This window comes from Salvelinus namaycush, unplaced genomic scaffold (genome assembly GCF_016432855.1).
Source record: "Salvelinus namaycush isolate Seneca unplaced genomic scaffold, SaNama_1.0 Scaffold77, whole genome shotgun sequence".
Taxonomy (NCBI): Eukaryota; Metazoa; Chordata; class Actinopteri; order Salmoniformes; family Salmonidae; genus Salvelinus; species Salvelinus namaycush.
Window position 1 is genome coordinate 68,047 of NW_024061497.1, and position 14,717 is coordinate 82,763.

Sequence of the window (14,717 nt, forward strand, 5' to 3'; positions counted from 1 at the left end):
CGGTACAGAGTCAGTGTCGAGGCTATATACAGGAGGTACCGGTACAGAGTCAGTGTCGAGGCTATATACAGGGGGTACCGGTACAGAGTCAGCGTGGAGGCTATATACAGGGGGTACCGGTACCAAGTCAGTGTAGAGGCTATATACAGGGGGTACCGCTACAGAGTCAGTGTAGAGGCTATATACAGGGGGTACCGGTACCAAGTCAGTGTAGAGGCTATATACAGAGGGTACCGGTACCGAGTCAGTGTGGAGGCTATATACAGGGGGTACCGGTACCGAGTCAGTGTAGAGGCTATATACAGGGGGTACCGGTACAGAGTCAGTGTAGAGGCTATATACAGGGGGTACCGGTACAGAGTCAGTGTAGAGGTTATATACAGGGGGCACCGCTACAGAGTCAGTGTAGAGGCTATATACAGGGGGTACCGGTACAGAGTCAATGTGGAGGCTATATACAGGGGGTACCGGTACAGAGTCAATGTGGAAGCTATATATAGGGGGTACCGCTACAGAGTCAGTGTAGAGGCTATTTACAGGGGGCACCGGTACAGAGTCAGTGTAGAGGCTATATACAGGGGGTACCGGTACAGAGTCAGTGTTGAGGCTATATACAGGGTGTTACGGTACAGAGTCAATGTGGAGGCTATATACAGGGTGTTACGGTACAGAGTCAATGTGGAGGCTATATAAAGGGGGTACCGGTACAGAGTCAGTGTAGAGGCTATATACAGGGGGTACCGGTACAGAGTCAGTGTAGAGGCTATATACAGGGGGTACCGCTACAGAGTCAGTGTAGAGGCTAAATACAGGGGGGTACCGGTACCGAGTCTGTGTAGAGGCTATATACAGGGGGCACCGGTACCGAGTCAGTGTGGAGGCTATATACAGGGAGCACCGGTACCGAGTCTGTGTAGAGGCTATATACAGGGGGTACCGGTACAGAGTCAGTGTAGAGGCTATATACAGGGGGTACCGGTACCGAGTCTGTGTAGAGGCTATATACAGGGGGCACCGGTACCGAGTCAGTGTGGAGACTATATACAGGGGGCACCGGTACTGAGTCAGTGTGGAGGCTGTATACAGGGGGTACTGGTACCGAGTCAGTGTGGAGGCTATATACAGGGGGCACCGCTACAGAGTCAGTGTAGAGGTTATATACAGGGGGTACCGGTACAGAGTCAGTGTAGAGGCTATATACAGGGGGTACCGGTACAAAGTCAGTGTAGAGGCTATATACAGGGGGTACCGGTACCGAGTCAGTGTAGAGGCTATATACAGGGGGTACCGGTAACGAGTCTGTGTAGAGGCTATATACAGGGGGTACCGGTACCGAGTCAGTGTGGAGGCTTTATACAGGGGGCACCGCTACAGAGTCAGTGTAGAGGCTATATACAGGGGGTACCGGTAACGAGTCTGTGTAGAGGCTTTATACAGGGGGTACCGGTACCGAGTCAGTGTAGAGGCTATATACAGGGGGTACCGGTAACGAGTCTGTGTAGAGGCTATATACAGGGGGTTCCGCTACAGAGTCAGTGTGGAGGCTATATACAGGGGGTACCGGTACAAAGTCAGTGTAGAGGCTATATACAGGGGGTACCGCTACAGAGTCAGTGTAGAGGCTATATACAGGGGGTACCGGTACAGAGTCAACGTGGAGGCTATATACAGGGGGTACCGGTACAGAGTCAATGTGGAGGCTATATACAGGGGGTACCACTACAGAGTCAGTGTAGAGGCTATATACAGGGGGTACCGGTACAGAGTCAATGTGGAGGCTATATACAGGGGGTATCGGTACAGAGTCAGTGTAGAGGTTATATACAGGGGGCACCGCTACAGAGTCAGTGTAGAGGCTATATACAGGGGCTACCGGTACAGAGTCAGTGTAGAGGCTATATACAGGGGGTACCGGTACAGAGTCAGCGTGGAGGCTATATACAGGGGGTACCGCTACAGAGTCAGTGTAGAGGCTATATACAGGGGGTACCGGTACCGAGTCAGTGTGGAGGCTATATACAGGGGGTACTGGTACTGAGTCAGTGTGGAGGCTATATACAGGGGGTACTGGTACTGAGTCAGTGTGGAGGCTATATACAGGGGGTACTGGTACTGAGTCAGTGTGGAGGCTATATACAGGGGGTACTGGTACTGAGTCAGTGTGGAGGCTATATACAAGTGGTACCGGTACAGAGTCAATGTGGAGGCTATATACAGGGGGCAACGGTACCGAGTCAGTGTGCAGGCGTACAGGCTAGTGGAGGTAACCATGTCTTAGCCTGGTAGTGTAATAACCATGTCTTAGCCTGGTAGTGTAATAACCATGTCTTAGCCTGGTAGTGTAATAACCATGTCTTAGCCTGGTAGTGTAATAACCATGTCTTAGCCTGGTAGTGTAATAACCATGTCGTAGCCTGATAGTGTAATAACCATGTCGTAACCTGATAGTGTAATAACCATGTCGTAGCCTGGTAGTGTAATAACCATGTCGTAACCTGGTAGTGTAATAACCATGTCGTAGCCTGATAGTGTAATAACCATGTCGTAGCCTGATAGTGTAATAACCATGTCGTAACCTGATAGTGTTATAACCATGTCGTAACCTGATAGTGTAATAACCATGTCGTAGCCTGATAGTGTAATAACCATGTCGTAACCTGATAGTGTAATAACCATGTCGTAACCTGATAGTGTAATAACCATGTCGTAACCTGATAGTGTAATAACCATGTCGTAGCCTGATAGTGTAATAACCGTGTCGTAGCCTGATAGTGTAATAACTGTGTCGTAGCCTTATAGTGTAATAACCGTGTCGTAGCCTGATAGTGTAATAACCATGTCGTAGCCTGATAGTGTAATAACCATGTCGTAGCCTGATAGTGTAATAACCATGTCGTAGCCTGATAGTGTAATAACCATGTCGTAGCCTGGTAGTGTAATAACCATGTCGTAGCCTGATAGTGTAATAACCATGTCGTAGCCTGATAGTGTAATAACCATGTCGTAGCCTGATAGTGTAATAACCATGTCGTAGCCTGATAGTGTAATAACCATGTCGTAGAATGATAGTGTAATAAACATGTCGTAGCCTGATAGTGTAATAACCATGTCGTAGTCTGATAGTGTAATAACCATGTCGTAGCCTGGTAGTGTAATAACCATGTCGTAGCCTGATAGTGTAATAACCATGTCGTAGCCTGATAGTGTAATAACCATGTCGTAGCCTGATAGTGTAATAACCATGTCGTAGCCTGATAGTGTAATAACCATGTCGTAGAATGATAGTGTAATAACCATGTCGTAACCTGATAGTGTAATAACCATGTTGTAGCCTGATAGTGTAATAACCATGTCGTAACCTGATAATGTAATAACCATGTCGTAACCTGATAGTGTAATAACCATGTCGTAACCTGATAGTGTAATAACCATGTCGTAGCCTGATAGTGTAGGGCAGGCTAACTGCAATAAAGAGAGACTGTATTCAGCTAAAACTGATCATTCAGACTTTATATACTAGAATGTGTTATAATAGTGCATGACGGGTCCTTCTAGAACAGACTTGATGTTAAACTGCTGAAGCTCCTAAGTTAAAGCATCAGACTCAGACTGCAACAGACCACTGACTGCTCACTGCTGTAGTTCATTCATTCAGCAAGCAGCCTGGAAACTCCAGAGACAAGTTCCGCATCATAGTTTACACGTCATTAAGATTATAACTCCTATAGCTTTTAATAGACCGACCAACCGGCTTCATTCATAATGCATGATTGAAATGATAATCATTGCCCGGGACTAAACTAGCTGGGGAATGTTCTCTGAGCAGGACCCAACGTTTTGGAACGTTCAGATGTCATGAACAAACATGCCTCTCTGACATTTAGAATAGTGATTCAGTTCGGGTCTATATCAGGTAATTATATCTGTAACATTCGACAACGTTTGAACGTTGCTCTGAGGTGTATTCATTAGGAACCAAACGAACAGAAACCGTCCGAAACAGGGAGGGACTAACCTGAACTTGTCCAGTGAGAAACACTCGTTTTTGTTGCAAAACGTTTTGCAACGATTTGCACGATTGAATACACCCCTGGAAAGTATGAGACAGCGTTCCAGCTGGTGGTTACTACAACAAACCACTTTCAGGAGCCAAACGCTGTCGAATGATGCCGATAGAAATGACAAGAATAGAGCGGGCGTGATTTCTTATTCTAAATGTCAGAGATATGTTTGTCCTACGTCGTGTATTTCTATCTGAACATTGAAAAATGTTGCGTCTTGCTGAACCGCCCCAATAATGTTTTTATACACGGAGATATAAGTGAAAGTAAAATAGGTATAGCTACACACAAGGCCACTGCAGCAGAGACAGATTTCAGAGACACGAGGTAAGGGTTTTCAAACAATTTATCATAATAACCGGTTAAATGAAGGTTAGGCCCTACTTGTTACATTTTAGCTGGTCTAGACTAAACTTCATAAAGAGGTTGAGAAATTGAGAGTCAGACGAATTGTTAAAGGATCTGCAGTCCATAAATCTGTCTAGTAGATTTAGTTGTCTATAGGACGTATACAAACTAGTTTTATTTGTTTCCTTATATCCTAAATAATATAATTTCAGGTTGTATTGTCATCCGCTGATCCACGTTAGGATGAATCCTGCTAGTCTCCACTCAGGCGGAGAGAGAAAGACGATTAAACGATAAGTTAGGCAACAATCTGCAATATAACTGTGGCCATTTCATTGAACGATTCTTGAAGAATAGAATTTAGAAATACCTCATCTGTGCGCAGTATAGCCCTATATAGGACGCAGCGCATTGGCGGCCTTGGTGGCTACAATGCGGGGCCGGAAAATAACAGGTGACATTCTTTAGTGGGGGTAGCCTACTTGTTTCCCGGAAACCCTGTTACTGAAGGCATTTGTATCTATAATCCGTTGTCCGTCGGACCGGATTGTGTGTGGATATCTTTAGAAAATACTGTATAGAAACCATCTGAACCGAACTTTTCTCCAAGCCGGCACCTATAACTTGGCTGTATTAGGCTACGAGGAAGCGCGTCTTGCGCGCTGTCTACCACAGCCAAGGTGCCGGTTTGGAGAAACGTTCGGTTCAGACTGTTTCTATAGGTCTACAGATATCCACACATGATTGAATCCTGACCGACGGACAAGGAGTTACGGATTATCGATATTCAATAACAGGATTTTCGGAAACAAGTAGCCTACCCGCCTACAAAATGTTGTCAGTAATTTTCGAGGCTCCGCATTTTAGCCACCGAGGACGCCAATGCGTGCATGCGCAGAATCCTATATAGGGGTAACCATAGAAACAAGAATGAATGGAAAATCTTCTCCATTCAAGTCAATGACGTCATAATGGGTGGAATGGCGGCCATTTTGAGTGTACCCATGGTTCAGAATGTACAGGTTAAGACAAGAGGATTATAATATCCCTTAACTCTTTGCGCTACTATATTTTTTTTATATAATCAATGCTTATCTTATAAAATTCCACATGGAAATATCACTCTGTCTGGCTCTTCCCATCTTCAATCTCATCAGCTAACTATTCAGCTGTGTATGAATAAGATGTATCTTATATGCTAACATTAGCTATTAGGGTAGATGGTTGTCTTCAACCTGTCCAGCTAGCGATGTCAGCTATGTATGAATAAGTTGTATCTTATATGCTAAAGTTAGCTAGCAGGCTAGATGGTTGTCTTCAACCCATCTTCAACCTGATCAGCTAGCTGTGTATGAATAAGTTGTATCTTATATGCTAACGTTAGCTAGCAGGCTAGATTGTTGACTTTTTCTGACATTCTCTTATGATCTGCTTCTGACCGCTTACCTTCTGCCAAAGCTGCTACGTAGCTACAACTCTTGAGCTGGTCCCATGGTTGAATCAGAGCGGTAGAACCTCCTTGGGTTCTGTTCTGTTTTTTTCTTGTCTGAGTATCCTCGTTTCACTGCCAAAATAAAATGAAAGCATCTAGTGTTCAGCAAAATAACACAATGTCAAATTGGGCTCCCGAGTGCCGCAGCGGTCTAAGGCACTGCATCTCAGTGCAAGAGGCGACACTGCAGGCCCTGGTTCGAATCCAGGCTGCATCACATCCGGCAGTGATTGTATCCGCCATAGGGCGGCGCACAATTGGCCCGAGTTTGGCCGGGGTAGGCTCTCATTGTAAATAAGAATTTGTTTTCCTAACTGACTTGCCTAGTTAAATAAAGGTAAAAAGAAAAAATACAGGTAGCCTTAACATCCAATCACAATAACTGTTACTTTCTAGAAACAAAGAACTTTCTTCTGACACTCGTCAGTCTATTCTTGTTATGAGAAATGAGAAATTGCCGAGAAACTGAAGATCTTGTACAACGCTGTATACTACTCCCTTATCAGAACAGCACAAACTGGTTCTAACCAGAATAGAAAGAGGAGTGGGAGGCCCCGGTGCACAACTTAGCAAGAGGACAAGCACATTAGAGTGTCTACTTTGAGAAACAGACGCCTCACAAGACCTCAACTGGCAGCTTCATTAAATAGTACCCGCAAAACACCAGTCTCAACGTCAACAGTCAAGAGGCGACTCCGGGATGCTGGCCTTCTAGGTAGAGTTGCAAAGAAAAAGCCATATCTCAGACTGGCCAATAAAAATAAAATATTAAGATGGGCAAAAGAACACAGACACTGGACAGAGGAAGATTGGAAAAAAGTGTTATGGACAGGCTAATCTATGTTTGAGGTGTTCGGATCATAAAGAAGAACATTCATGAGATGCAGAAAAAATGAAAAGATGCTGGAGGAGTGCTTGATGCCATCTGTCAAGCATGGTGGAGGCGATGTGATGGTCTGGGGGTGCGTTGGTGGTGGTAAAGGGGAGATTTGTACAGGGTTAAAGGGATCTTGAAAAAGGAAGGCTATCAACCCATTTTGCAACGCCATGCCATACCCTGTGGACGGTGCTGAATTGGAGCCAATTTCCTCCTACAACAGAACAATGACCAAAAGCACAGCTCCAAACCATGCAATAACTATTTAGGGAAGAAGCAGTCACCTGGTATTCTGTCTATAATGGAGTGGCCAGCACAGTCACCGGATCTCAACCCTATTGAGCTGTTGTGGGAGCAGCTTGACAGTATGGTACGTAAGAAGTAACCCTCAAGCCAATCCAACTTGTAGGAGGTGCTTCAGGAATCATGGGGTGAAATCTCTTCAGTTACCTCAACAAATTGACAGCTAGAATGCCAAAGGTCTGCATGGCTGTAATTGCTGCAAATGAGGATTATTTGACAAAAGCAAAGTTTGAAGGACACAATTATTATTTCAGTTGAAAATCATTTTTTATAACCTTGTCAACATCTTGACTATATTTCCTATTCATTTTTCAACTCATTTCATGTATGTTTTCATGGAAAACAAGTACATTTCTAAGTGACCCCAAACTTTTGAACGGTAGTGTATATTGGGAGTAATGCCTTTCCTCAGTGTGTTTATATGTGCAAAAGTAAAATAAAATCTTGGTCGAACAAGAGTCGTCTATTCTTTCCGAAATTTTCAAAAGTGTATTTTTCTATATAGTGTCTAACTCTTCTGTCTGTGTCAGCAGGAAGTGTCTAAACTCTTCTGTCTGTGTCAACAGGAAGTGTCTAAACTCTTCTGTCTGTGTCAGCAGGAAGTGTCTAAACTCTTCTGTCTGTGTCAGCAGGAAGTGTCTAAACTCTTCTGTCTGTGTCAACAGGAAGTGTCTAAACTCTTCTGTCTGTGTCAGCAGGAAGTGTCTAAACTCTTCTGTCTGTGTCAACAGGAAGTGTCTATCTCACAACTTGATGAAACCTTCTTGCGCAGACATTTAGAAACGAAACATGCCAATTAAAAAAATAAGCCACAGGAGTTTTTTGAGCGAGAATTACGCAGACTTTCGAGTAGTAAGACAGGTATAAAAGCATCAGATACCATTAATAAGAAGGGGCTAGAAGCGTCTTATGTGGTGAGCTACCGAGTGGCTAGGACAGGCAAGCCCCATACTATTGTGGAGGACTTAATTCTTCCTGCTAACGCGGATATGTCTGGGACAACGCTGGGGGAAAATGCCCAAAAACATATACAGACAATGCCTTCATCAAACAACACTGTTTCACGATGCATCAGTGACATGGCAGGAGATGTCTTGAAACTATTACTGCTTCGCGTACAAGCCAGTGAATTCTATGCATTACAGCTGGATGAGTCAACAGACATGGCGGGCCTGACACAGCTCCTGGTATATGTCTGTTATGTTCATGGGGAGGGGGGGGGGGGGGGTCAATTAAGGAAGACATCGTCTTCCCAAAACCAGGACAACAGGAGAAGATATTTTAAAAGTACTGGACAGCTTTGTGACATCAAATGGACTTTGGTGGTCAAGATGTGTTGGTGTCTATACTGATGCCGCTAAAGCCATGACAGGGAGACATAGTGGAGTGGTAACGCGTGTGCAAGCAGTTGTTTCCGAATACACTTGGGTACACTGCAGCATCCACCCAGAGGCTCTTGCTGCCAAAGGAATGCTTGACAGATTGAAAGATGTTTTGGACTCTAGAGTGAAAATAGTTAACTTTGTTAAAGCAAGGCCCCTGAACTCTTGTGTATTTTTTGCATTAATATCAGGAATCAAGGTAAGACCCAAGTGCAGACTGTGTTGAAGTAACAATGTTTATTGTACAACAGGGGCAGGCAAACGACAGGTCAAGGCAGGCAGTGGGTGGATAATCCAGAGGTGGGGCAACGGTACAGGACGGCAGGCAGGCTCAGGGTCAGGCAGAGTGGTCAGGCGGGTGGGTACAGGGTCAGGACAGGCAAGAGTCAAAAACCAGGAGGAGGAGAAAAAGAGAGACTGGGGAAAACCAGGAGCTGGTTGGCTTGAACAAACAAGACGAACTGCCACAGACAGACAGAAAACACAGGTATAAATACCAGGGGATAATGGGGAAGATGGGCGACACCTGGAGGGGGTGGAGACAAGTACAAGGACAGGTGAAACAGATCAGGGTGTGACAATTATAAAATGATATGGGGAGCGACCATGTAATGCTTTTACAACATACATACTGTAAGTGCGCTGGTAATCGAGAGGCAAAGTATCGACACGTTTTTTTTATTGAGAGACGAGCTTAAAGTTTTCTTTACTGACCATAATTTTCACTTGTCTGACCACTTGTATGATGACGAGTTTCTCACACGACTGGTCTATCTGGGTGATGTTTTTTCTCGCCTGAATGATCTGAATCTAGGATTACGGGGGCTCTCGGCAACTATATTCAATGTTCGAGACAAAATTGAGGCTATGATTAAGAAGTTGGAGATCTTCTCTGTCTGCATTAACAAGGACAACACACAGGTCTTTCCATCATTGTATGATTTTTTGTGTGCAAATGAACTCAAGCTTACTGACGTTGTCAAATGTGATATAGCGAAGCACCTGAGTGAGCTGGGTGCGCAATTACACAGGTACTTTCCCGAAACGGACGACACAAACAACTGATTCATTTTCTCTTTCATTCCCTGCCTCCAGTCAACTTACTGACTTCGGCCTCTTAAAATAATCAATCTACAATCAATGTCCACTGTAGATGCACTATCCTCAACCTGGATGAGTAATTAGTATCAATTAGTATATTAGCATAATATTATAACATTAAATAAAAAGTATAATGTTAATATAACACAGTAATGTATTATATTAATTATGTAATGTTAGTATATTCATATAATTTAATATAATAGCATACTATGTAAAACTAGTATAATATTAATATATTAATTATATAATGTTAGTATATTCATATCATTTAATATAATAGTATACTATATAAAACGAGTATAATATTAATATATTAATTATATAATGCTAGTATATTAATATAATTTAATATAATAGTATACTATATAAAACTAGTATAATATTAATTCCAATTGGACAATACAGCAGTTCAAGAAATACACAACCAACATTTATCATTTTTGTTTTGTTTTGTTTTCATTAAATCCTTGTGCAAGAAAAATGGTCTCCATTGGTGGTTAGTCTCCAGTTTGTTAAAACCTCTACCGCTTCTCCCTCCCGGATCCGGGATCCTCCTCACCAAAAAAGCCGACTAGCATAGCCTAGCCTAGCGCCACAGGGATATCATATAATATAATTTCATGAAATCACAAGTCCAATACAGCAAATGAAAGATAAACATCTTGTGAATCCAGCCATCATTTCCGATTTTTTAAATGTTTTACAGCGAAAACACTATGTATTTATATTAGCTAACCACAATAGCCAAACACACAACTGCATGTTTTCACCATGTTTCCACCGCATAGGTAGCTTTCACAAAACCCAGAAATAGAGATAAAATTAATCACTAACCTTGAACAACTTCATCAGATGACAGTCTTATAACATCATGTTATACAATACATTTATGTTTTGTACGAAAATGTCGCTTATTTGAGGTATAAATCATAGTTTTACATTGCGCCACCATCACAAATAGCACCAAAGCAGCCAGAATAATTACAGAGAGCAACGTGAAATACATAAATACTCATCATAAAACATTTATGAAATATACACGGTGTACAGAAAGAGAAACATCTTGTGAATCCAGCCAATATTTCCGATTTTTTAAGTGTTTTACAGCGAAAACACAATATAGAATTATATTAGCTTACCACAATAGCCAAACACACAAAAACATTTATTCACCGCCAACATTGCTTTCGCAAAAACCAGCAATAGATATAAAATGAATCACTAACCTTTGGACAACTTCATCAGATGACAGTCTTATAATATCATGTTATACAATACATTTATGTTTTGTTCGAAAATGTGCATATTTAGAGCTGCAAATCGTGGTTATACATTGTGAATACATAGCAACAATTCAGCAGAATGTCTGGAGATATTTTGGACACTCACCTAATCTAACCAAAGAACTCATCATAAACTTTACTAAAAAATACTTGTTGTACAGCAAATGAAAGATACACTGGTTCTTAATGCAACCGCTGTGTTAGATTTTTAAAAATAACTTTAGTAGAACATACAGCATGCAATATTGTGAGACAGCGCTCACATATTCTCCGCCTTGTTGGAGCCAACATTTACCACAAAAATACGAAATAACATCATAAATATTCTCCTACTTTTGCTGATCTTCCATCAGAATGTTGTGCAAGGAGTCCTAGGTCCAGAATAAATCGTTGTTTGGTTTTAGAATGTCCATTTCTTCTGTCGAATTAGCAACCTTGGCTAGCCATGTCGAGCTCACGTGTCCTTCATCTCTTGGCGCATTGAACGAAAAATTCCAAAATTCCCAATAAACGTCGACTAAACTGGTCAAACTGGGTTGAAAATCCATCTTTATGATGTTATTATCATATGTATCAAATAAAATCAGAGCCGGAGCAATTCGCCGTGTATACCGAACGCTTTTCAGAAGACAATGTGAGGTTTCCCCTGCGCACCGTCGAAAACTGACAAAATACCGGACCTGCCACTCCAAAAGCTCTTATTCGGCCTCACATCAAGCTAGACACCCCATTCAACCTTCTACTGCCTGTTGACATCTAGTGGAAGGCGTATGAAGTGCATACAGATCCATAAATAAAAGCCAGTTGAATAGGCAGGCCCTGACACAGAGCCTCGTTTTCAGATGTTTCACTTCCTGTATGGAAGTTTGCTGCCAAATGAGTCCTGCTTTACTCACAGATATAATTCAAACAGTTTTAGAAACTTCAGAGTGTTTTCTATCCAATAGTAATAATAATATGCATTTTGTATGATCTAGAACAGAGTACGAGGCCGTTTAATTTGGGCACGATTTTTTCCAAAGTGAAAACAGCGCCCCCCTATTAAGAAGAAGGTAATGCTAAGTACTAACTTGTCAGTAATCAGAACCATTCATGCAGAATGATGAGTTCAACGTTTCTAAAGTTGCTGTATCACGTCAACCTTTTTGTAATGTCCCGACCCATCCAGGCTGTGATTGGTCGGTTCACGAAAAGTGACATTGATGAGCGCTTGTTTCAACAAAATGCACCCGATATAACTAAATAGCCAGACCCAAACATTGCTTATCTTATCCCTATTGTCTTCTGTCTTACCGCTTCAGCTGCATAACCCTTGACTAACAGTTGAACTGGTATCGCTGCTCTCTCTGCTCTCTCTCCTCTCTGCTGCCAGTGCCTTCAGGCTCCCTATGCTGAGATGATTGACTGGTAACTGCGCCAAATTAATCATTTGTTATTTTAAAACATTTGGCTGCATCAGCCTCAAGGGACTTCAACCTCTTCTCTCTCCTCTGCTCCACTTCACTCTTTATCCAAATGTCACCACTTAACAGAGATGGGAAAGGGGCGGGGCCAGGTAAAGTTAGAATGGACTAGACCCAAAGTAATTGGCTGGGAGAGAGAGGCTGACAGATGTAATACCCAACCACAGTGGCAGTGGGCCGGCAGCCCACTCGCCTGGGCCAGTCAGACATAGAGCACTTGGTTGTTTTTATTTATGTGGGGGCTGGGGTTATTTATATATTTTGCGTTGCATCGGCCCCAATTGTCAAGCGGCCCACTGGGAACACCCGGTGCTCCAGATGGCCAGTCCGTCATTGGCTCAGAGTATCCTGCCTTGGCAAATTGCGCTGTTAAGACACTGATGCCCTTTGCAACCACGTACCTATGTGAGAGTGGATTATTGGCCCTCACTAGCATGAAAACTAAATACAGGCACAGACTGTGTGTGGAAAATAATTTAAGACTGAGACTCTCTCCAATACAACCCAACATTGTAGAGTTATGTGCATCCTTTCAAGCACACCCTTCTCATTAACCTGTGGTGAGTTATTCACCAATTTTTTTATATGTAAGTTGGTTAAATAAAGAGCAAAATTATTGATTATTATTATATTATTATTTGTGCCCTGGTCCAATAAGAGCTCTTTGTCACTTCCCACGAGCCAGGTTGTGACAAAAACATTAATTCTTATGTTTTAGTAAATGTATCGTATAGTGTGTGTGTGGCAGGCTTACAATGATGGCAAAAAAACACAGTTTGAGAGTGCGCTGACCCTGGTGCTAGAGGGGGTACAGCTGGAGGTTGAATGTTTGAAGGGGTACAGGATTAACTTCTTGTCAATAGGGGGAGCTGTTAGCACTATGTTTTCTTGATGTTCCCAAATTAAACTGCCTCGTACTCAATTCTTGCTCGTACAATATGCATATTATTATTACTATTGGATAGAAAACACTCTCTAGTTTCTAAAACCGTTTGAATTATGTCTGTGCGTGAAACAGAACTGGACTTAGAGCAATTTCCCTATGTGGAGTTGAGAATGCAGATTTTTCCAACCTGTTCTCAGACCTGTGTATAACTCTGCCTGTCTTCTATTGGTTGAGATGCACTGCATACGCCTTCAGCGAATAGAGGGCCTTGAAATGGAGTCTCTAGGCAGATCCGAAAGTCTATAAATTGATTGGAATCGAAGTGTCCTCCTTTGATTCTTCGCGCTGACGCAGTGAGGACCTTGGCATGTCGTTTTAGAAGCTCCTGTTTTAGCTCCTAGGTATATCCGGCTCTGTTTTTATTCGATATAGGCTTTAAAGACATCATCATCTTGTTATTTTAAACCGAGTTATATCAGTTTATGTCAGTATATTGCGATTTTCGGGTATTTCATTTTCTGGCGTTGTAGGAAGTTGGGTATCTCTCTCTCGCATGCTATTGTTTACTGCTAATTGCAACGTGGAAGATGACTTTCTCCAACCCAGCAACGATTATTTTGGACAAAGGACACCTATCCCAAGATTCTGATGGGAGGTCATCAAAAAGTAAGAACTATTTATGCTGATAATTCATTGTTCTGTTGAAAAAAGTCAAATGCATAAGACGCCATTACTTGCAGTGTAGCCTTGCTTTATCGCACCCTGTATTGCGCAGTAACATTAATTTTAAAAATGTAATTCAGCGATTGCATTAAGAACTAATTTGTCTTTCAATTGCTGTCCAACCTGTATTTTTTTAGTCAAGTTTATGAATAGTTTTCGATAAGAATAGGTGCCTTTCCAAGATGGCGCCGGACAGATTGCTTGAGGATTTGGACACTATTCTCATTGTATAAGCACGATTTGTGCTGCTAAATATGCACATTTTCGAACAAACTCTATATGCATTGTGTAATATGATGTTACAGGACTGTCATCTGAAGAATTCTGAGAAGGTTAGTGAAAAAATTAATATATTTTGGTGGTTTATACGTTATCGCTATTTTTGCCTTGAATCACTGCTGGGGTGATGTTTGCTATTGTGGTAAGCTAATATAACGCTATATTGTGTTTTCGCTGTAAAACACTTAGAAAATCTGAAATATTGGCTGGATTCACACGATCTGTGTCTTTCATCTGCTGTACGCTGTGTATTTTTAAGAAATGTTTTATGATGAGTAATTAGCTAATACACAATGGTCTCTGTAGTTATTCTAGTCGCTTTGGTGAGAGTTGTGATGGTGGCTGCAATGGTAAACTCTGATTTATACCTGAAATATGCACATTTTTCTAACAAAACATATGCTATACAATAAATATTTTATCAGACTGTCATCTGATGAGGTTGTTTCTTGGTTAGTGGCTATTTATATCTTTATTTGGTCGAATTTGTGATAGCTACTGATGGAATAAAAAAAA